General features: G+C 44.0%; 1 long non-coding RNA gene across 2 annotated transcripts in view; it reads left to right on the forward strand.

Moving 5' to 3' along the window:
- The first annotated feature begins 403 nt into the window (after positions 1 to 403).
- LOC308339763 overlaps positions 404 to 22,422 on the forward strand; it is a 101,061-nt gene continuing 79,042 nt past the window's right edge. The window contains exons 1-3 of one of the 2 annotated variants that reach the window (XR_013966559.1): positions 404 to 532; positions 1,137 to 1,292; positions 1,646 to 1,918. This is a non-coding gene — a long non-coding RNA (uncharacterized lncRNA). The remainder of the gene's footprint in view (positions 533 to 1,136; positions 1,293 to 1,645; positions 1,919 to 22,422) is intronic. The other variant, XR_013966560.1, reaches the window with a different exon arrangement.

The raw sequence follows: 22,422 nt of genomic DNA on the forward strand, positions 1-22,422 counted from the left end.
TTTCCATCGTGTAAATAGTTTCATCTGACAGATTTAATGGCAACAACATGAAGACGCTGAACGGGAGTTTGGGAAGTTGCCCATCATTATATAGTATTCCCACCATACGGATACAATAGATGAAATAATATCATGATCTTAGATAATAGTAAAATCTAGTAACATAATTAAAAAGTGATGAACTGCTCAATAAAAAGCTGAACTCTTAAAAAAAAAGTGATGAAATTTGAGTATTTCATTCCTTTACTTTTAATTTAATTTAAGTTCTCATGGCTGTGTTTAGCAACCGGCTGGCACATTTTCTGAAAAGTTAACGGTTGGCTCTCACCAGCCAATTGGAAGCAGCACCCCACTGCCCCACCCCTCAGACAATCCCTCTGAACTTTGAATCAAGAGTTTCAGTCTGCAGATAAACTGTGGAACCTCTGTACAGAGGAACACCACACAGTAATAAACAGGAATGAACTACCAATACACCAAAACCTCAAATGACACAGCCATTGTGCCACATCAAAGGAGCCTGTATTAAGAGGTAACATAATGTATGACTTCACTTTCCCAATAGGCTTGAAAGACAAACCTATGGTATTGGAGAAAGATCGGTGGTTGTTGGGGGTTAGGGATAGCAAGAGGGAGTAACAAGAGAGAGGCAGCACAAAACAGGTTTTTGGGGTAATGAACTATTTTATGTCCTGATTATGGTGAGGATTACATGAACTTATACATGTGTTCAAATTCATCCAACTGTAGACAAAAACAATTTTACTGTATAGTAATTTTTAAAATAGAAGGAAAACTCATCATATTGTTAAAAATAACAACAAACAGAATTTTAGTCTGAATTGGCCAAGGCATTCCACCATTTGGGGCCTTCTTGGAATCTGCCATGAAAAGAGAGGTGTAGCTAGTCAGGAGCTGCAGAATTAAATGCCTGTGAGGGTCACAGTAGGTAATGCAGATTCAATGCAATACGGAGTGGTGAGGACTTCCAAGAACTCCTAAGTTTCTACCTGCCTACATGCAGCACCTATAGCGTCTGCCTCTGATGGCTACCATACTGGGTTGTGGGCCTGGTTTTTCTCATCTTATGAGTTGGAGGATAAATGAGGACTCTAGATTTTTTTTTTTTTTTTTAGGTAGGCTCCATGCCCAGTGTGGAGCCCAATGCAGGGCTTGAATTCATGACCTTGAGATCAAGACCTGAGCTGAGATCAAGAATCAAACACTCAACCCATTGAGTCACCCAGGTGCCCCAGGACTCTGAATGTCTTCAAGGTGAAATTTGCTAATTTGTAAGTACTATCAGAACCCAATGAAACATGTATATAAATCATCATCAGACTGGGGGCTGCCAGTTTGCAGCTGCTGGACAGGATGCTCCATACCATCTTTTAAAACTCTTTGGGCCAGGATTGTAAGCCCTGATAAGCAGTTTCTTCATCAGGGAGGGCATCAGAGATTTGGAAGTAACTCTGAAGGTAATTGCAACACTGAAAGTAAAATTAAGCCCTGCTTTATGCCACAATTTAGAAGTTGTGCGTTTGAAGTACTAAATGTTGTGGTTGTCAGAGTCTGTTAATGGGGAAGAGGACCGAGGACTGAAGTGGGCTCCAAGGCTCTACTCCTCTTCTTGTCTACTCTGCAGGAACACTTGGAAATGCATCATTTGGTCTGTTACAGATCACAGCCTCTCATAAATGGGCCTGACTTCTCTGCACACATTACTGATTTTGTGATGAGGAGTGAGAATTGAGGCCATCTTTCATCTCCATTGCCAGACCATGATTGATGCTCTTGCACACTTAGATTTGCACTTGGCGTGTAACAGGAGAAGGCCCATTATAAAGGGCCGAAAAATGGCATCAGAGAAGGAAGCAACATGCATCTGGAGCTGAAAGTCGGGGAATTGAGCATAAATGTGAGTAGGACAGATGAGCTATGAGTTGGAGGCCCTGGTGTCTGGCTGGAGGGATGGCTCCTCTCCCCTGTCCGGTATAATTATATTACACACCAACATTACCTACCAAGGGAAGAACCCTGTTTAGGAGTCTGTGGGGGTGGGACTGGGACTGAGAGGGGACTAGAAAGGGGCTTGCCTGAAGGTACTTTAGTCGTCAGGGCTGCATCCCCAGAAAGCCCAGATCCAGGCTGAAAGACAGTAATAGGAAGAAACCTATAGATTCAGGAGTCTCACTCCTGGGGCCTCAGGACCCTTGAGGGGAAGTGGGACCTTTTCTTGCCAATGTGGCAGTGAGAGCCTTAGCTCAAAATGGTTTCCCTTTCCCATTTCCTCTAATACCCAAAACTTGTTCTTTAGAGGGAAACTATTCCACATAGCTTGGCAATAAAAGTGACCTCTCTCTCCCTTCCAGAGGAAAGAGGCCTCTCTAAGCAGAGCACTCACCATTCCCCTAGCTTCAGTGATGAGTTCAGGGATGGACTTGTGACACTGGCTCATGTAATCTGAGTTCTTCCTGGTACTTGTGCTGGATTTAAACAGAAAGACACACTTTTCTCTGTCAGTATTAGCTTTGAGGATGATATAACCTAGAGCATCTTGCCACCATGTGGAAGAGTCTGTGAAAGGAAAACTGAACTGGTAAGTCCTATTGATTGAGCTCCTGGATACCATCCTACCTGAAGTCCAACTCTGAACTTTATTGTTACAGGTGCCAATTTCTTCCTTCTTTCCTTCCTTCACCTTTCTTTTTCTTTTACCTTGGTTTGCTATGATTTCTGTCATCTGCAACTAAAAAGTCCTGATTAATATTTCACCCTATATATGTACATAATGCCAAACAGGCTGATATCACATATTATGTATGTTAATAATAAGTTTAATATTATGTGAATATAAAATTTAGTTTATTCATTCAACTCATGTGCCAAAACTATCCTAGATACTAGCAATCCATTATGAACAAGATATACTGTATGGTTGACCTAACCTCTATTGACCCAATTAATATTAGATTAGGTATTTTGTGACTACAGCATTCAAATAATTCACTCAGCTATTGCCTCCTATATGCCAGGACAATGCCATGATAAAAGAGTGAACAAGACAGATGTGGTTCCTTTCCTCATGAAACGTAACTCCCTGTCCCAGTTCCCTTGTCTATAAAATGAGTATAATAGTCCCTAATTCCCAAGGTTGTTGTGACTATATGAGATATATATGATGCTTAGAATAATGTCTAGCACATGGTCAGTGCCCAGTAAATGGTAGATTGTAGTTTTTAATACTGAACCTTTCAGATATTCAAGGTTTTTGTTTGTTTGTTTTTAAAGTTTGACCATTTTCTTTTGCACTATAATAAGAAGTTGATTTCTCAGTCAGATAATACTAGTTCGTATCCTGCTTCTTCCATTACTAATTAAAAGACTTTGGGCAAATCATTTAATTTCTCTGAATTTCAGTTTGCTCATCTGTAAAATGTAAAATGGAATGATAATACCCTCTTTGAGAAGGCACAGAGTGGGAACTTAATTATTATTATTAATCCATCCACAGAAATATAATGATAACATTGCTTGAGAAAAATCATCTCAGAGAAAGCAGTAATAACTATTATTATTTTGGTAAATAGCATTCAGAGTCTCCACCTAGTCCAGTTCTCATACTTTTCACCAAAATACTTCTGGGAACAGAAGGGGAAAAATTATCCTGAGGGCGGGCATCTAGGGGACGGTAATGACCCACAGTGGACTCCTGCAAACAAGAAATCAATTTGTCTAAACTTATCTAGTTTTTGCTTTCCAGTCTATGGTAAATTCAGGCCTCTTTTAATGTGAGGATGTTTTGAATAACCTACCAGTTAAATTGCTTCAGCCCTCTTCTCTCTACCTGACATGCCAGTCGGAAATATCTGGTTTAACTTGGGCCTTTGTGGGGGCCCACCCATCTTACTCACCCCTCACTGCTGCCCAGCGAGGTCTGTGCCCCCAGTTTTGAGAAGCACAGCATTCTCAGTGGCTACGGTCTTAGAAGGGATGTCCTACTCGATGCTGTGTCACAAAGGGGTGGGCTCTCAAGACACCAACAACCCCGGGGTGAGGACAGGGGTGAGCGGACCCAAGTCAGCCTCTCCCTGCCTAATTTGGTAAATTTTTACTAGAGGCAACAAATATTATGTAATTCTGTCACCAAGATGATGAAAAGCAGGATAAAGATGTGGATACGTACATCAGTCAGGGCCGTAAATCGTAAGGACTATTCCCCCCACCAGGCTGTCCTGGAAAGGTGCCGGCAGAGGGAGAACCAGATACCACCAACCAAGCATGAGAGTCAGTAGGCTGAGAAGGGGGTCAACAGAACAAGGAAGGAAGGCAGCTTGGTCATGGAGAGTGAATTGCTTGCATTTGGGGAGTAGGGGTGATGAAAACCTTAGGATTGGGCACCCCACCGTCTTTTAATATGATCAGGGTGAGACAAACGAGCATCGAATTTGCTGGAGTTGACCTGGAGCTGGCTGCATGGGCCATATGGTTTCCCTGACCCATAAAAGTCACTAAGTGAGGAAGTAATTTATTGCTGGAGATCACTGTCTGCCCCAGAATATCCTGGTGCGTTCGCTTCATTGTTTCCTTAATATGGGAATGGGAGAGCAGTGGGGCAGTGAGTGGCGTGGGGGTTGGGGGGAAGCATACGGCTTTGGGTTATTTGCGGGGGCAGTTGGACCTCCTCTGCTGGGGAGGAGGAAGACAGGGAGGTCTGACGCTTGTGCTGCTAGGCCTGCTGCTGCCTTCATTGGGGTTTTTCCTGCCCAGCCTCTGAGTAACCTGTGGGAAAGGGAGAGAGCCGGGAACATAAAGAGGGAAAGGGGGTCATGAACTTCAAATGAATAACTTGGGATTTGCAAAGTTTGAAGAGAGGACATTTCATAAATGGCAAATCGTTCCGGAGCCCAGGGAAAAGAGGCCAATATGTCTAATGAATAGGGGCCATAAAGGAGAGGGCTGTTTCCTCCCCTAAGCACTGCAAATAAAGAAACATCAAAACAATAGCTGGTGATAAACTCTCAGGGAAACAGATTCCTTTGTGAGGCGAGCTGCCCTGTTTAACAATGAGCCTCCCACAAAGGCTCGGGAGCTGAGCTGCAAGATCCCGCGGCTGGAGCCGTGAAAGTCTGCAGGTACAATTGAGAGCCTTTTCTTTCTTCTGCTTCTTCTCTTGTCAATAGCCGCAGGCTTCGCAGCGGCATCATTTCAGAGCAGGTATCTTGGGTTTCTTACCTCGGTCTTATCGGGAGATGTTATCTGTGTGAACTTGAAATAGGAGCGCAGTTCCAACACCTGTCTGATCTGCTTCTGCTTCTAGTGTAAAAACACATGTACTGACGCTAAGAACATTTCTGACTTTCTGTTTTTCAAGCTGCGTGCAAACAGATTCTGAATTGCTACCTGGTCGTTAAAAAAAAAAAAAAAAAGCTTTCTTAGAGGATTCCAGACTTAGCTCTGGTAACTTTAACTATCCCCTGGGGCTAAATGAACCCTGGGTTAATTGTTAGCCCTTGGGCAGGTAGGATTTTAAGAAGTTAGGTCCACATGAAAATGTGCTCAAGTAGTACCCCAGAACAAACATTTCATATGGGCCTATGTAGCCCGCACAACCCATAAGGCCTCTATCGTCTCTCGGACTGAACCATGCTAGGCATGTTCTTTTGGATCCCTGCCCATGGGTCTTTCCACCTTCCAGTAACCAAAGAATTTGGTGCCACCTAGAAGGGTTTGTATCAGGGAAGGAAGACGTAGAAATCTGGAGAATACAAGCTCCAGTCATACCCTTAAGTGACAGCCATTTGTCCTCCAAGGCCGGTCTGGGAAGGAGGATATGCTAGGAGTTACATGGAGAACTCAGAAGAGAGGGGTGTAGTGCTGTGTGTCCTGTGTGTCTGCTTTAGCATTGCAGTCCTACAACCTTGACCTTCCCAATGAAATTGTTTTGTTTTCTGAAAAGATCAGAGACTGTGGAATCAGGTGACCCAGGTTTAAATCCCTGCTATATGGCTACCCTGCTGTGTGACTCTGGGCTGGTTTCTTAACCTCTCCAGGCCTTTAGTCTCCTAAGCTATAAAGTAGGGTTCATCATACTTATTTAAATAGGTTGTTGTGAAAATCAAAATCTGGGGAATGTTGGAAAGAAACTGGGATGGGTCCTTTGTGCATGGTCCAACAGGGGCTCCCTCTCTCTCTCCATAATACAAGAGGTGCCATGGCCCCACTCCTTTAGTCTGTTACCTCTTGCCTCAAAAACTATGTCCTTAAACTTTCCTTCTCCTCAAATTCTTCTTTCTGTGGGTAAATTTTCAAAGGCTCCTATTAAAGTCTTTAGAAGGGGGAGCATCCATTAGTACTTAAGCTTGAATTAGTTTAGGAACTAGCTAGATTGATGAAGACAAAGAAAGAAAAACATAGCAGAGAGAGGTATGGAAATGAATGAAGGCTTTTCTGGGACAGGGAGCTAGCTCCATTCCTGGCTGTGACAGAGGGCAAGTATATAGTGGGGTGGGACTCATGCCAGTGTTGAGGAGCGAGGAAGATAATGAAAAATCCAAGAATGATTAGAAGATGGGAATGGAGTACAGAGGAGGCAATGATGAGCATAGAGTGGCTGTTAGCCCCGGGTAGGAGGGATCACTCTTCCTCTAAGATACAAGAGAAGGGAACAATCATGGAGGCTGAGAGAGAGAATCCAGGGAAGAGAGAGGGAGACTGGCAGAAGTGGTTCAGTGGGTTAAGGAGTAAAGGGTGAGGCTTTGGAGACAAGTAGCATAGATGTGTTCTTTTCTGGGACATGCACCATCTGATCTTGGGCAATCTATGTACTTCCAGTGATATATCAGTTACTACATCTATAAATGGGGATGGTATCTAATTTGAAGAGCTGACTCAAACAGATACTGCAAAGTACCCAGAACATGCAGGCTCTCCACAGACAGCCCACTGCATATCATTTTCATTTTCATGGTATGCTGTGTAGCCTGGGGACTCGATGAGAGGGGCCAATGTTAGGAGGAGTCACTGTGGGATAGCAGAAGTAAAAGGAAGAAAGGGCTCAGTGGAAATAAGACAGAACGGATTAATAGTGGACCAAGTTCATGGTGCCTGGTGATGTCCAGCAACAGAACAGAACTACAGAACAGAGAACTGGGTGAGGGGATGGATTCAGGGCTGGAACCTGGTGTTCAGACCCAGCATATGGTTACAGAAGGGTAGGGATAGATTGCTCCTGTGGTCTGTGGTGCTAACAGCTGCACAAGGGGAAGGCAGAAGGGTCGAGTCCAGAGGCGTCTTGGTGATGGTGGAGAACTGATGCTGTGGTGGAGTGGAAGGATGCTGTCACTGAGGGAGAGGCCTCAGCTGGGCACTCATCAGGGAAACAGCCCAGAAATACCAATGTAAAATGAGGCTGCAATTCAGGGACTGTGGGGTCAAGAGTTCTGATGTGTTGTCAATAGGTATGTTGAAGTCCTGAGAATTCCTACATGACTAGAAATAATGTGAACTGCAGTTATCCAAGAATAAAGAAATGGGTCATGGAGAGGGTCAGTAATCAAGAAAAGCCATAATGTGAAGAGGCCTTGTTAGATCTAGCAAATCTACTAGGGAGAAGGATAAGTTCTGATGGAAGAATGGAGGGCAAGCTTTTGTATGGACATGCCCATATTGTATTTAGCTTGCATGTTATTTAAAAAAACAAAACAAAACAAAACAACTGAGGCAACACTTATATATTTTCATGAAGAAAGAATCTTGATTTCTGACTTCTGTAGAAAAGTAGGATTATCTGGAAATCCTATGTCTGTATTCCTTTTATGTCAATACTTTTACTATCCCCATTAGAAGGGGATGGGATTTGTCAGTTTGCCACACACCCCACCATTCCCTATTGATCCCCAACACTGAGGCTAAATGTCATTTGTTATTCATTCTTGAACTTTCCTTTGGTTTCTCTAAGGTAGGAAAATAGATGTGTATAGAAATATGCATGTGGAGGCATTTGAGTTTGTGACCTTGATTTGGAACAAAAGCTATAGCAATGAAGTTAGGCCTTGATCCAGTGACAAAAGAGGGGACCCTTGGTTGTTTTAGTGGCACCCTGTGACCATACTGCCAGGTAGGGAAGGGGCACAGGGAGACAGAAGTAGTGGGTCAGAAAGGACTGAAAGAAGGTGAAGAAATATTATAAAAATAAGAAAACCATAGTTCCTAGAGCTACTTGCTTGGGTTCCTTGAGAAACTTACTCATTCAAAGTGGTTACATGTAGCTCGCTGTCATGGGGACTGGGCCATTGGGAATGAGGGCTTTGTGGCAGATCCTTCTGGTTGCCTGTCCAGAGGGGGAACTATGAGTCCCTATTCCATCTGCTTCCTTGCTGGCAGAACTTAACTTCTGCTATAGAAGTGTTTGAAAATGTCAGATTTTCCATTTTCCAGTCTTCCCTACAACTACGGCTTAGGCACTTAGTCTGTTCCGGTTGCTATAGCAGAATTACCACAGAGCAGAGGGCTTATAAACAATAGACATAAACTTCTCACAGTTCTGGAGGCTGGAAAGTCTAAGATCACAGCAGTGGCAGATTTGACATCTGGTGAGAGCCCGCTTCCTCATAGACAGTGCCTTCTCACTGTGTTCTCCCGTGCTGGATGAGGGTGGTGGTGGGGAGGCAGCTTTCTCGGGCCCCTTTTAGACCAATAATCCCATTCATGAGGCCTGTGCTTTCACCTCCCAACAGCCTACCTCCCAGCACCATCACCTTGTTGGTTAGAATTTCAACATTGGAGCTTTGGGGGACACAAACATTTAAAACACAAACAAGTTTTGGGGCCGCACAGGGGTGTGGCTCAATTATGGCCAATGGGACTTGAGAAAGTCTCTTGGGGAATTTGAGGGATGCTTTTTCTTCCCTAATTAAGCATGGCTCATGAGAGGAAGCATTCATTTTCATCAGCCAGATGTTGTGTTCATTTAGAACGCCTCAACCATTACATCCATTTTGTGCACATGGGAGGACAAACCAAATGCCGGGGCCAGCACACTATGACTGGCAGTATGGAAAGCTGCCAAGAACCTGGGCCCTTGATGACATTTTTGGGGCACTGAAACAACCTCGTACCATCCATTTCTGGAGTATTTTGTGGGCAGTGATACATTTTCATCACTGTTTAGGCAACTTAAAGTTGGATGTGCTGTTACTTGCAGCTAAAAACATTGTAAAGGATAGAGACTTTATGCAGAATTGAACTTAGTAATGGGAAAGAGGCCAGGGAGCTGGGGATCCTCCCAGCAATTGGATAAACACAGTATTATTTTCCTACTGGATCCATTTAACTTGATGACAGTTCAATAGTACCTCATATGAAAACAAATGGATAATATTGGTATAGGGTATAAGATTCATAAGATAAAATAGGAGTCTTAAGGCTACTGTCTGACAAGGATCCCAGAAACTTAGGATTTCATAAGATGTATGTGCATAGTGTTTCTCTTTCTGTTGAGCACAGGGCGTAAAACAATTCAAATTCAACTACAGTTGGAAAGATTAAGTTGGACACAGGATAGGTTTGTGTCTATTATGATTATTAAAGGGACTTTGAATTGGAAATGGGACAGATCAATGGAATGTCAGAGCTTTGGAAGTTTTAAAGAGAGGGGTATTGTGGTTTCAAATGGAGTTTTGCTTGGACTAGTTGTCTCCGCTTTCTAGATCCTTGTCAATGTCTTGCCATTGTTTCGTATTTGTGAAGAATAATTTTTTTTTCTTAGAAGATCATTGCATTCCAGACCCTCCAATGTTTCTTTAGTAATTTATCCTTTGTTTTAATGTAACATGTTACTCTAATGTTGCCCTGGAGTTTTCCTTTAAGTAGTTAATATGAATGAGAGGAGAAAAGAGCCAGGAGTCAGCCAAATGTTGACACAGATTGTAAATACCTGTAGGGAAAGTATTTAAGCATTTCCGATAGGAAGGATACTGTAAATTTTACATGCAAGGGCTCTGCATCAAAGCCCAAATCCCAGCTTCTCTTCTCACTTTGTGACTTCTTAGACAAGGTCAGCACAAAGAACCCACTGTTTCCACAGGCATTTACATCACCACTCTATCTTGTTATTCCTGACTCCTTGCCAATCATATTGAGAATTTCTTAAGGGGAGTCAAAAAAAAAGGATAACCAAACCCAATTTGCCTCCTCGACGGTAAGAATAGAAAGAGAAGTCTCTCTCCAGAGACGGGGTTTCTTTGCCTTTTCTCCTTTATTTTAGCTGTATGTTTGAACTTGACACTCTGCCTTTGACAGCCCCTGGAGTCTGAGCTGATGAAAAGCTGAGTCAATTTTTTCATCCACAGCTCAAACTCACATTAATTTTTTTTTTAAACAAGAATTTTGGAGAAGCGTTGGTTTAGGGAATAGGCCTATCTCACTTCTTCACTGGGTTACAAACCATATTCCAGGGCCCCAGACTGAGAATGTAGTTGCTCCTTTTGGTTCTAGGCACCAAGAGGCAACAGCTGGAGGGTGAAAGGAGAGATGGAAAAGTCTCCTACAATCTGAGTTCCAGGGGCATCTACGCCCCCTTTTGAGGAAGGTTCATCCTGTGCTAGGTGGTTTGTCCAGGCTAGACCTGCTCTGTTCTGCTCTAGGTTCTCAGCTCTAGCCTTTAGCTTCTCAGCAAACTAGAGTGGATCCTTCTTCCTTTATCCATGCATTCAGTCTTGCAGCAAATTGATTAAACACCTATTCATTGCTGCAATAGCTGACATTCTGTGGTGACTTTGCTGTTTCTTGGAGGAGTGGAGGGGAGTGGTTAAGAGCATGGAGTCTGAAATCCAGTTGCTAGAAGTTGAATCTTGGCTAACTGAATGACCTTGGACAAGTTCCTAAACCTCTGTAAGTCTTTGATAAGAGTATCCCGCCAGCTTCCTGTGAGGAGTGAATGAAGTTATGTTATCCTTAAATCTCAGCCCAGCACCTGGGAGGACACGAGCTGGTAAATGCTTACTGTTAGAATCATGGTCAGTAGTGGCCAGGAACTCACAAACATGGCGGTCCTTCCCATGGAGCTCTTCTCCTTTCCTGTGCATTTTCTCACCCTTTTTTCTTTCCTGAGCCATCCTCTGCTCACCTTAGTGATTTATCAAGTGAATATTCAATACCTGCTAGGAGCTCTGCACTGTGTTCAGTGTTGTGGGGTGACAAAAAGACTGGTGTCATTGGGTCTTCAAGGGGATTACTGCCTGAATGGAACCATATGTTGACACACACAATGCCAGGCAGGACTTACTGTATGCTGATCTGTGTGCTAACCAGTGGGAGAGAGCCAGGGGGAGTCAGCATGTTAGGGAGTGGAGAGGACTGGATTCCACTTGGGTCTACAACAGAGTCCTGGATAAGTCACTGTCCCTCCTGGGGCCTCACTTCCCCCATCTGTAAAACCAGAAGATTGGTCAACAGTTTTTAAATTTTTTAGGCCAGGAACCACAGTAAGAAGTGTCCACAGTTTTACATCATGACTCTTAGAACTACATACATTATGGAAACCACAGTTTATGAAATAAGAATTATCCTTACTATGTGAAATTCTCTGTGTTTTCTATTTTTAAAAAATGCCTATCATAACCCTTTATATTGACTTCCTGACCCTTTAATGTTTCAGTTTGAAAACGCTGGACTGGATGATCCCTAAGGGGCATTTTAGCCTAAACTTTCTATAATTTTAGATCTACGTGGGCTGTTTGGATTTAAGAAGAGAAGGAATAATTAATCTTCCAGGGTAGTGACTGGCTAGACCCTAGCTGGATTAATTAAAAAAATATATTTGTGTATATGGTTGGCTCCCATACCAGCTTTCTGGAATTCAAGGACATAGTCTCACGGAAAAGAAGAGGCTAATTGTTGGGATTCATTTGCTGGAGCATGATGGGGCTGTGAACAGTTACAATGTGCATTGCTCATGTGAATTAGGTTTTCATTTGTGGAAAGAGAAGAAAGAATCCTGTCATCAAAGTTTGCTCCTGCTCTCTAAAGTATGGGAATTCTGGAAAGAATCCACTCTCCTAAGGAAAAAAAAAAAAAAAAAAAGGCCAACTTGTTTTAATCCCTAAATGGATACAGTCCTGTGAATTAGGACTGGGGAGAAAGAACTTCCCTGCCTATGTAAATGTTTGTTTTTGCTCTAATGTGTTTGTCCATTTGCTTGACTGCTCGGGAGATAGCCATCTAGAAACACAAGCTTCAGGAGAAACTTAAAAACCAGAACAAACAAAACCTGCCGCCCCAACCCTCTAGACAGAAAAACTAATCTGCGACCACCAAAGGCAACATCCTTAGGCTGTCCTCTAGTTCACATTTCAGAGAGAAAACTCATCCCAGTGGGCCCTTCAGGACTAGGCTCCATTCGAGGGCTTACAAACACCAAGGCATTTCAGTGAAGCACCTTCATATTATCCTGAAGCAAATCAATTAGAAGACTTTTTGCATGCTAAGGAAACTTCTGGAATTTTCAGTGACTCTCTGAGATCGATGGCCTTTTTTTTTTTTTTTTGAACAGCTTAAGTGCTTCCGTCAGTCTGGAGCAAAGCCTGATCAGCACCTGCAGAGGCAGGCCCTTTGGGAAAATGTTAGCCTGAAGTTTCATGGATGCAGACTGGCTTAAAGAAGTCAAGGCTGCTTCTCTGTTCTTTTTAGCCGTTGTCTGGCTTAGGTTTTTGTTAAGAACACAGGATTCTGAGTCAGTGGGTGAGTCAAGTTTGTGAACCTTCCCTGCCTCTGTAAAACACATAAGGGGCACCTGGGTGGCTCAGTCGGTTAAGCGTCCAATTTTTGGTCTCAATTCAGTTCTTGATCTCAGGTTTGTGAGTTCAAGCCTCCACATTGGGCTCCATGGGAGCCTACTTAATAAAAAATAGTATTGAATTTATAAGATTAAATTATGTAGCACATATACAGTGTGTGCAACCCGTGTTAGGTTAGTCAGTAGAGAGCACACTATCCTAGGAAGAAGGTGGAAGGAGGTGGAAAAGTCTAGGACAGAGATGGCGAGAGCGAGAATGATGCTGAAGGAGGTACCACTTGCCTAAAGTAATGTTGCAAGTTCAGAAGGATGGAACCGAGACAGTATTTTGGTTCCTCTGACCCAACCCATCCGTCTAAGTGGGGCATGGGAGGGAGGTGACCACACAGTCTTGGTGAAAAAGGGTCAAGGAGGAGGTCTTTGGGAAATGGGGATTGAGACACCAACCCTGAAGGGTTACTAAAAAGGTCAACTAGCGGATGGAGCCTTTGATTGGAACTTGTCACGTAGCAGTGTTGGATAAATGGTGACTCTAGTAGGAGCCTTCTCTTACCACAGGCTCGCCCCTTCATCCAGCTTCAGGCTTTCTGAATTCAGAGCCTTCCTCCAGGTAAGGAAATGGCAGTTTGCTGGAATACAATGGTCTTTTTAAGGCAGCTCAGATGTTTATCTTATTCCAATATTTACCTTATTGAATAGGATTTGGGTGGCTTATTTTTCTATTCCTCCGGGGAGTAAGGTTTCACTGTGTTAAGTTGAATATCAACTTTTAAATGAGAAATGGATAAACCTGAGAGAAAACCCTCTTTTGACCCAGGGGAGAAAAGTGCTCTGGCAACATCTGGCTGGGATTCATCTCCATCCACAAACTTAGGGACAGGGAACCCAAGGGAAAGCCAGAAGGAGTTAGGATTGGCTGAAATAACCACAGAGGTTTAGCAGGAACACTGTCCAGGCTCGTGGCCAGGAACATCTGGGATGTTCTAGCATTTGGTTACATATCCGTGGATGGTCACTTGTCCTGAGTACAGAGCAGCTGTTGATTCCTGAGATACTGGGAGGCAGGGAGGACACAGCCTCTTCCATCCAACCTGAACAATTTCATTTTTTCTCTTTAGTTGTGTGGTCATGAGCATGCTATGAAGACGCACACACAAGTTGTGTCTTTCCACAATGTCAGCCTTATTTAACCCTAAAACAAAGTTAAATCATAATGATAAAGCAGGTTCAGGATTCCAGACTCAATGACATTTCACCATGGGATTACACTTGGCTTCTTACACAGCACACAGAGCAGGATGAACAAGATAACAGAAGGGCGCAGGAAGAGAACGAACCAAACACGAGTCAGCCTGGGGGTGCGCAGTTGAGGAAAGGCCTCGGTCTGGTCCGGGTCAGCTCTCGCTCGGCACTCACTGCTTCCGTTGTTCCAGCAGCGAAGGGTCTCGATTCTGTTTGGGGATCCATCAGGTACAGTCTTCTGTGGCTGTTGCCTTTTTTAAGTGGTCAGACATAGAGGAGTCATGTCCAAAGAGTCTGAAGGTTTGCTGCCCAAATCCTTCCCTTTCTAAAAGGATTTCATCAGTTTTGGGTGTCTGCAGACCTTCTCTGGGTCTGCCTCTTATCAGTTCTGGGTATCGGCTGCCGTTGGTCCCGGTGAGCCCTCCTAGCTGTACTGCAGCTTAACTGCTTGCGTCATTGCTTGACCCAGGCCTCTGCTTGATACGAGAGACTCCATTTTGCTTTCTACAATGGGGGCAAGTGGTATAGGGAGAAAAGACTGGAGTTGCGTTAAACAGTGGGCATTCTTCTAGTCTGTACCTTTCCTGCAAGCTTAGGCTGTGTGAAAAGAGAAAGTAGTTCATAGGGGCCCATGAGGTCATGAGGAAAAAAACTCAATGCAATGCTTAAGTATTGTACTAGAAAAGTCCTTCTCCCCCGGACTTCTACCTTCAAACATGAGAATTTCCTCAGTGATATTTGCAAGTCTCCCATCAGCACAGATTTTTTATTTGTTTTGTCCAATCCATATGGGTCTATTGAGAACTGTCTATGTGCCAGGCACTGTTACAGATACTGGAGATATAAAAATGAAAAGATGGATAGGTTTGATGGCATTAGCAACAATAATAAAACAAAACTTTGATGTAGAGAAAGATGGTTCAAACAACATTAAAATTAATAAACAGAGTAGGAAAAAATAGCACTATATATGCCAATTATCAGGTCAATATCCATCATATGTAAAAAAGCACTTATAAGTCAATAAGAAAAAGATACACTCAACAGAAAAAGGGCAGAGAATAGAAACAAGTTATTTCCAGGGCGCCTGGGTGACTTAGTCATTTAAGCATCAGACTCTAGGTTTTTGGCTCAGGTCATGAGATCAAGCCCTGCATTGGGTTCCATGCTCATTGCAGTCTGCTTGAGACTCTCTCTTCCCCCTTTCCTCTGCGCCCCCTCCTCCCGCTCACACACACTTTCTATCTAAAATAAAAATAGGGGCACCTGGGTGGCTCAGTGGGTTAAAGCCTCTGCCTTCAGCTCAGGTCATGGTCCCAGGGTCCTGGGATCGAGCCCCGCATCAGGCTCTCTGCTCGGCGGGAAGCCTGCTTCCCTTCCTCTCTCTCTGCCTGCCTCTCTGCCTGCTTGTGATCTCTGTCTGTCAAATAAGTAAATAAAAATTAAAAAAAAAATTGTTAAAATAAAAATAAATACATCTTAAAAAAAGGAAAAAGAAACAAGTTATATCAAGGGGCTGGGGGGAGAAAAGCCCTTGCCTTGGACTCAGAATGTAGCCAGGGAGAAAAAGTCATTCACAAGTGGTAAGTGTTACAAATGGAAATAAGTACAGAGGAGTTACATCACCTGTGTTAGTCTCTGAAGTTCAATGGTAACAAAAATCAACTGAGTAAAAATTACCCTTAATAGATCCTTTAAATCCCCGACATACTGTTTATCTGAGAGTGTGTATATAAACCTTTTCCTCTTGGCATTTAAGAAGCACTGGGAGAGACTAAATGAAGGAACAGAAGGAATACAGAGGTCTGGAGATCCAATCCATTCTGCTCTTCAAGACAATGAAGGAATATAGGTCAGTTTGGAGCCTGTTGGGTTTGAGGTGCCCTGGGGACCTCTGGCTGGAGCTGTCCAGCTCAGTTGTACACGTGGCTTTAGGCTTGGCTCAGAGCTGGGAAGAGAGTGTTGGGATCTTGCATTAAATCAGCTGCTCCTGTGAGGAGAAGGGCCTAGACCGGGTGTAAGGAGACGTGGCTTTTTTTGGCCAGTGAGGTCTTCTTCTCTGGAGAACTCATCTCTAAGATGTGGATGATCTGATCAACATCTCTCCACAGGAATTAGAGACTTTGGATGGCTAGAGGTAGGAGTGGGATCATGACCTGAGTCGAAGGCAGACGCTTAACCAAATGAACCAACTAGGCACCCTTAGAATCTGCATTTTAATAAACACTCCAAGTGCTACTAATGCCAGATTCAAAGTGGTCTAAAGGTATACACGGGAGAGATATATATTTAAAAATACAGAGAAGAGAAAAGTAAGAGGATCCTTTGAGAAACATTGGCCCTAAGGACAGTCCAAAGGACTAAAGCTTCAGCACATGGATATTTAGAATGGGCATGTCTTTGTTGAAAGGTGCTTGGGCATTTGCCTTGAGCCCACACTGAGAGATGTTAACAGAAATTGTATGACCACTGGTTGTCTATGCTGAAGAGCTGCTGGACAGGACCCAGGCTGCCATACCACAGAGCTTCTGCCCCTCTGCAGATCCAGCGAACAGTGTTCTCATGTCGCAGTGCTGGGAGACCTGTGCTTCTCCTCACTGACTGGTTCGCTCTTACCCTGTGGGATAATGGACTCACCTAACTGACTGACTGAGTTTCTTGGTCTGATCTCTCTTCTGGGTGTCATAGCCAAATTAGTGACCCACCTCTAGCAGGTATGGTTAGCATGTATAACCGTCACTACTCCCAACTCCCAGGTTCCGTATTAATCTCTTTCCTTTGTTTTCTCCCATGCTTCATTACTATTAAAAATTTTTTTTGAGGTAAAATTCACATAACACAGAATTTTCCATTTTTTTAAAAAAGATTTATTTATTTAGTTTTAGAGAATGGGAAAGGGCAGAGAGAGAATCTTGAGCAGACTCCCCATGGAGCACAGAGCCCGATGCAGGGCTGGATCCCACGATCCCAAGATCATGACCTGAGCCAAAATCAAGAGTCAGCTACTTAACCAACAAAGCCACCCAGGCACCCCAAAAATTGCCATTTTATCCATTTTTAAATGTTCAACTCACTGGCTCTTAGTACGTTCACAATGTTATGCAACCATCACCACTATCAAATTCTAGAACATTTTCACCATCCTAGAAAGAAACCCTTTATACATTAAGTGGTCACTTCCCCAGTCCTCTTCCCCACAACCCCTGGCAACCACTAATCTGCTTTCTGTCTGTATATGGATTTTCCTATTCTGGAAATTTCCTGTAAATGGAATCATACAATATGTGGCTATTTATGTCTTACTGTCACTTAGCACAATGCTTTCAAGGCTCATTCATGTGAGTATCAGGGCTCCATTTCTTTTTATGGCTAAATAATATTCCATTGTAAGAGCTATACAAATTTTTTCATCTGTTTATGAGATGAAGGACATCTGGGTTGTTTCATTACTCCTTTTAAAAATATTCTTTTGTGTTGTATACAACTTATAGCCACCTCAAATTCTTTTGTAATAAGGCAGCACACAGGTAGGCAATTAAAACTTATCCATATGTCTATGTACATACAGCTGCATGTAAGACTCCGTACAGCAACCAATACAAATAAAATACTGTTATCATTTCTGAGCTCAGATAATAAAGTGTGGTTTCTAATCATTCAGTGAAGTATTAATCCATTACTTGTGGCCAGTTCTGAGTGTCCTTGGCCCCCACATGTTGCTTAGAGGTCAAGACCATCTAGAGATGTTTTCTGCTTGTCCTGGTGATGACCGCTCACCTGACCCACTGTTGCTCACCAGCACAGACAGTCTTCTTGGAGGCAGGAACAAGAAAAGGGAGCAGGACTGAACCACTTTTCCCAAGTCAATTTTACAACCATGGATGGGTTTCAATTAAAATGAGGTCATGGGCTATTAAGATGACTGTGCAGGCGGTGGGGTGGGTGAATCACCTGTGTGTGTGAAATGCCCATGGCTGTTTGGTAGAACTCGGGCTCCAGTCTCTGTTTGCTTCTGCGGGTGGGTTTAGGAGTGGGCAGCAGAGATGTCATTGGAAATGAATGTGCTTCGTGGGCATCCAAGATCACCTCTCTGCCTCCACCCTTCCCTTTTTCTGGTCTCATAGAACAAAACCATGTGAAAACACTGGAGAAAGGGGCCACGCTTCAGCTGCTTATGTTTTTGGAGTCCTTAAGTTATATGCAGCACCGTGAACAAGACCTTGGTGGTGGGGAATGAGGATGGGATTAGGGCAAGGATGCACAGTGGGTGTCTTTAGGACCATCCTACCTAGTCAGTAGTTCTGGAGGGCCGCCGAGGAGGCCAGGAGAGATTCTGCCTGGCTGCCCTTGGCTGTTGTTGATGGCCGTCCTACCGTCCTACGAACATGCCAAGAGAGACTCGGGGCGCTGGGCTGCTCTCTGAGAACAAGAGCAACAACAGCACTGTGTCTGAAATCAGTTCAAGATGTGCAAGGATGGGCCCTGCATTGGGTGGGGGGATGAACCCATCTGGGGGCACAAATTCCTGACATTTGAATTCTTACCAGAAAATGTGACTCTAGTCCTGTGATGAGGTCACTCTGAGCCACTCTATAGATGCAGAATTCCAGCCTGACTGAACTGAGCAACTGGCTCCAGTGGGCATGGTTTTATGCTCTGATGATCTCTGGGACTGTCCTGCCTGGTAACCCCCTCCCACCGCACCCCCCCCATAGGTAACCTGGTGAGCAAGGTAAGGTCTGCTGATGCTGGGCTGGTTGGGTTGGTTAGGTTGGGTCTCTGACCATGTGAGAGCTGTCAGAGTTTGGATTCTTGAGAGGTTTAAGCTAGACCATGGTTGTTTCAGATCTGGGTTGCAGATCTCATGAGAAGTATAAGAAATTATTCCTGTTCCAGTGGGCCCAAGATGGGGACAGTGGGCCAGAAGCAGGCTCATATAGGCTACGGGTACATGCGCGCACAGAATGTTCTTGTGTGAGCACATGTGTACGCTGACTCTGGTGTATATGTGTGCATATGGGGTTTGTGTTTCAAGAGTGTGCTGGGTGTGTTTATGTATTTGAGACCAGTGTGCAGATATGAATGTGAGCAATGGGGCCCTAAGCACCTGTGTGGACTTTGGTGTGTGAACTGGCAGGGGCACAGTGGTGTTTGGGTTATGGGTTGGGCTGCTTGTTAGCTTGTCCTTCACATGTGGTTGAAGCCAACTTGCTCAGTACCTGGTCTTCTGACGGTTGCTGTTCTTAAAGGCTGTTAGGAGTAGAGAATCTGGGTTGCATCTAGACCTTTCTAGGGTTGCGCTTACTGAAATTAATGGAGCAGTGAAACCTACTGAGAGAGGTAAGTGCAATTGCTGGGACTTTAATAATAAATGTGGGCTGATCCATTTTAAGGGAAAAATTTGTCCCTCAAACCTGGGACCTCCTAGTTTCTAGTTTTAGCTTCTGATTTCAGATGCCTTCCCTAGGCTGTGACCTGAAAGGCAACTCGGAGGTTTAAATTGCATCTTGAGCTGTCAGCAAGTCTGATGGAGTGTACTTGGTGGAGAGGGAGGGGAATCAGGGTCATGAAAGAGTTGGTGAGCCCCTGCAGAGCTGTGGCATAAACTCTGGGGTGGGAGTGTGGTGTGCTGAGTTCTGTATTGGGCTCTGTGGATGACCACATTCAGAGAGAGGCTTCTGGTCCTAGTGTCTCATGAGCAAAACCAGGGTGTTGTTGGGAGTGGGTTCTCCATGCCCTGTTTAAGTGCGGCAATGTCAGGCGCGCAGGCCACAGCGAGGATTTACGGTCGTGTTTGTGCTCCTTTTCCACCACTTTGGAAAATGGAGCAATGCAGGTTTCTGGAAAAATGACCAATTGTTCCTAATGGGCAAAGTCCTTTAGTTTTTCACCAATCAATGCACGTTCACAGAATCACAAAATCGATACATGTTCACAAAAAATTTTCCATAAATATTTGTGTTTTCTGGTGTTTCAGGCAGGGTTAAAAGACAGTAAAATTCACTAGATCCTTCCATGTCCTAAATTTCAGCAGCTGAGCTGTCTGTCTGGACGCTGGACTGGTAGTGATAGAAGCCTCTCAGCATCCCCTGAGGCACCCCCTCTTACCAATGAGAAGCAGAAGCTCCGAAAGGCTAAGGAGTGGGGGCTTGTGTGCTTTACCACTGGGCTGGTCTCTCTTCTCTGAGTCCTAAGGTCTTGGCTACATGGGATTCCACCCCCCACCCCCTTTTTAAAGACTTATTTATTTATTTGACAGAGACAAAGTGAGAGAGGGAACACAAGCTGGGGAAGTGGGAGAGGGAGAAGCAGGTTTCCTACGGAGCAGGGAGCCTGATGATGCCAGGACCCTGGGATCATGCCCTGAGCCCAAGGCAGACCCTTACCGACTGAGCCACCTAGGCGCCCCAGGGATCCCTTTCTTGATCTAAGAATATGCTGGTGGGAAAATGCACTGTGCTTGAAGGGAAAAGCAAAACCCCAACAGATTCCACATAGTGAGAAAGTCCAGTCCTTCTGCCCAGCAGGGAAAACCCTAGGCACGAAGCAGCAGCTCTGCACAGCTAAATCCAGGAGCCGGCTTCCTGCCTCCCCGTATTCTCCGGGGGGCAGCAAGGGGTGGAGCCTTGTGGGGCTGCGGGGGAGGGCAGGGGGAGGGCCTGTGGGGCCAGCGCCCGGGACCTTTGGTTTCAGTCCCTTCTAGTAACTTTAGCACAGTGCTCTCAGTGTCAGGGGATGGGTGGTGGGATTTCATCCTTCCCACAAAGACCCTTTCACACATTTATTAATGAATGATGAAGCATGATGTTTAGAGACATTTTCCTGCTAAAGAATAATCCTTGAGTCCTTGAAAACGAGTCAGTGGTCCTCCTAACTCCCTTTCAAAATCTTCCTCCCCTCCAGCGTAGCGGCTGGGTTTTGAGCCCTGGGACTCACTGAGGTGTCTTGCTTGGGCCCCCCACTCTTTGTTTTTCCCTCCACACAAGTTAATTTTCCCAGGGTCAGGCGGCGGCGGTTCACTATGGACACAGCATTTTCCTGCAAGATATTTTCTGAAGCCACCAACAGCCTTTTGGTTTTCAGGATTCTTATTTAAAGAAATTTGCATTAATAGCTCTTTGGGCCCCCTCATTTACATACATGTTTGAAAGGGCAGGAGCTTGGGGAATGTGATGGAAAAAACCGTGAATATGCTGGTGATGTGTGCCCTGCGGGGATGCCCACGACTTTGAAAAAAGTAGAAATTTAACTTGCGGTTTGTGCGCTGTTACCGAATCTGGGAAAAGAATAAACGTTGTTATTTTTTTCTTACCTTTGCTTCATATGATGGAGAACAATGTTACTAGTTTTTGGTTTTCCGGAAAAGAACAAAGTTTTTTTTGTGTTGTGGTTTTTCTGGGGGTGGGGGAAACAGGGCATTAATTAAGACCCATTAGGGAATGAAATGGAATGTATTCTAAGGAGACAAAAATGTTTTGCAGTTAATACCGGATCTGATCGGGTGCAGTCCCCTACAGGCAAGATTTCTTTGAGTTTATAATTCTGAAAAAGAGGGGCTTATGGTTCAAAATACAATTAGTTTTAACCGGGAATGTTTTCTATTCTTTAGAAATTAGGTTGTATCTATGACATTTGCTAACTCCTGTTGAGACATGAATATCAGTGTTTTGGGTTTCATATAGTAGATCCCATAGGTGTAACTCATTCCAAGGCAAGGAATCATGCAGCCATATTTTTTAAAGGAAATGAAAAATAAGATGTTTGTTTGAATGGCATGAAGATTTATTTAGACTTGTTGACTCTGACTTAAACTGGGGTCCGTGGACCTCCCCCCACCACCCCACAAAGGAGTTCATGCTTAGAATTCTGAAATTCTCTAATTGAAAATTGGCATGTCCTTTAATTATGAATGTAGGTGACAAACCACATAACATTGGCAGGCCTATGACTACTACCAATAGAAATCACAGCTATTTCCATAGCACACTGAAATTATTTCAGATACATCAAAACATGATTTGCTTTACTACTTCAAAGTTATGGCAGTGAGTAGCCTGCCTCCTAAATTTTAAGTGCTTAAATATATAATAATATCTGTCATTGCTACATATTACTATATACAAAATTTAAAAAATATAACAATATTTCAGTGTAGTTGGTTTCCTTTTTATCCTGGTTATTTCACGTCCAGCATTGAAAAACATGATTCTGGGGCGCCTGGGTGGCTCAGTTGTTGGGTGTCTGCCTTCAGCTCAGGTCTTGATCCAGGGTCCTGGGATTGAGCCGAGGTCGGGCTCCCTGCTCCAGGGAAGCCTGCTTCTCCCTCTCACACTACTACTGCTTGTGTTCCCTCTCTCCCTGTGTCTTTCTCTGTCAAATAAATA

This window comes from Martes martes, assembly GCF_963455335.1.
Source record: "Martes martes genome assembly, chromosome: 3".
NCBI classification, from domain to species: Eukaryota; Metazoa; Chordata; class Mammalia; order Carnivora; family Mustelidae; genus Martes; species Martes martes.